Consider the following 2,117-nt stretch of genomic DNA (forward strand, 5'->3'; position numbering starts at 1 on the left):
TATGATTTTAATGTTTTAACCTACGGAAAAAAAGCTAAATAATTTCTTTTAAATCTTAGCCAACTTGTTTATACCCACAGAATTTTTACAAGCCCTTTTCACTCTGCTTAAACCTTCGTTCCATTACTCTTTTAGGTTATGACAATCTTTAAAACCCTCTGGGCTGGGCTCGGTGGCTCATGCCTGTAACACCAGCACTTTGGGAAGCTGAGGTGGGAGATCACCTGAGGTCAGGAGTTCGAGACCAGCCTGACCAATATGGTGAAACCCCGTCTCTACTAAAAATACAAAAAAATGAGCTGGGTGTGGTGGTGTGCACCTGTAGTCCCAGATGCTGGGGAAGCTGAGGCAGGGAAATTGCTTGAACCTGAGAGGCGGATGTTGCAGTGAGCCAAAATCCTGCCACTGCACTCTAGCCTGGGAGACAGAGGAAGACTCTGCCTCATAAATAAATAAAAAAGTCCCTCTGAACTACATGGAATTACATTCCCTTTAGCAAAAGCCATATTCCCATGCCTTCTTATAATCTTTTACCAAAAACACATTCCCCACCCACCTTGTATGTAAAACTGTTTCTCTAGTGGTCTCAACTACTTGTTACAATGTTAACTTTCCACAACTTTAATTTTTAGTGAAAAACCTGATAAGTAAGCAATTTTAATCATGTACTAGGGGTGGAGGCTAGGACATCAGTCAGAAATGAAGATGGGGTCTGAATCCGTTTAGCCTAGCTAGCAGGCATGGCTCTCCAAATGTCCCCAGGCTTTATCTATAATCAAATGCTCCAAAGTAGGTGAATCAAATAATTTTCAAAAGTCACAGAAACAGTCTGAAGTTAAAGTGTTTAGCAAATCTGATATCTGACCTTAATTTAGACAGAATGTCTACATTTTCAAGACATTTTACCAATAATCTTTAAAACTGTCTTTATTTCCAAAAGAGTACTAAAGTCATGTGAACAAAAAGGCATTCAAGTTTCTATTTTTCTGAAAAAATATTTAAGCGCTTATTTTTCCAAGCCAATTAATCAGAGCTCTTTTATATATAAAGATACAGCACATATAAATACACAGACAGACAGAAGATCCAGCACTTTAAGTCTTCATTTGCCTGTTTCCTAATTGGATGACTGGCTTCAGGGTGAAGCCCTTGGAGGAACCGGGCCAGGAAAGCATGCAGTTTCCAGGGCCAAAAAAGCAGCAGATAAGCAGTTGAAGGCAAAGACAGATCCCCAAAATTAAGGATGCTGTTTTATACTGGTTCCTGGATCCCCAAAAGGAGGGAAACACTGCAGAAGACGTGCAGTGCTTCTACCCTGTATTCGCATTTCATTGCAAGGCAGCCCAAAGCCAATCAGCCCATTTTGTCATCAGCCCATCCCTCATGGGAGTCCCATCTCTCAATTGAGGGTGGGAATGTTTCCTTATCTTCCAGGTGGCCAAGAGCATGCTTCTCTGATCCAAGTGTGCAGAGTCAAGTATCCCTCCATAACTACTATTGGCCATCCCTTAAAGTATCTTTCCTACCTAGTTATTACACACCAAAGCTCTCTCTTAATGAGAAGTAATTTGATACCCCCAAACCTCAAAACCATCAGATAACACAGTGCAAAACAGAACAGAGCCTTTGAGTTTGAGAGGGATCTATCTGTTTTTAATTCCTGGGGTTTCACGAGAAAGACAGAGGTGCTCCCCCGCCCCCCCCCCCCAGCAAAACGGGATCTGTGGTGTCTCCTGTTTTTCCCAATAAGTCCCAGGCTACCAGAAGTTATCTTAGGACCTCTCATGTGTGCATTAAGAGTGGCAAAACAAAGAAAAAAATGAAGAAAATTCAGCCGAATGAGAAGAAAGCATCTTCTTCCAGAAAAACAAGTTCCAGGAAGAGAAACACATAAAGGTCTTTTAAATTCATCTGCAGCTTGTTCATCCACTTTTAATTAAGCTGACTTTTAACCATAGAGCTCTTTTCAAAACTATTATTACCTGACTTTAGCCATACAAGTGGCCATTATCTCTAGCTTCTGAACTTTACCAAAGGTAACCTCCTAGGTGCTTCAAAGACATGGTAAATAATTTATTTTTCTTTTCTTTTCTTTCTTTCTTTTTTTTTTTTTTTTT

This window comes from Cebus imitator, unplaced genomic scaffold (genome assembly GCF_001604975.1).
Source record: "Cebus imitator isolate Cc_AM_T3 unplaced genomic scaffold, Cebus_imitator-1.0 Scaffold111, whole genome shotgun sequence".
NCBI classification, from domain to species: Eukaryota; Metazoa; Chordata; class Mammalia; order Primates; family Cebidae; genus Cebus; species Cebus imitator.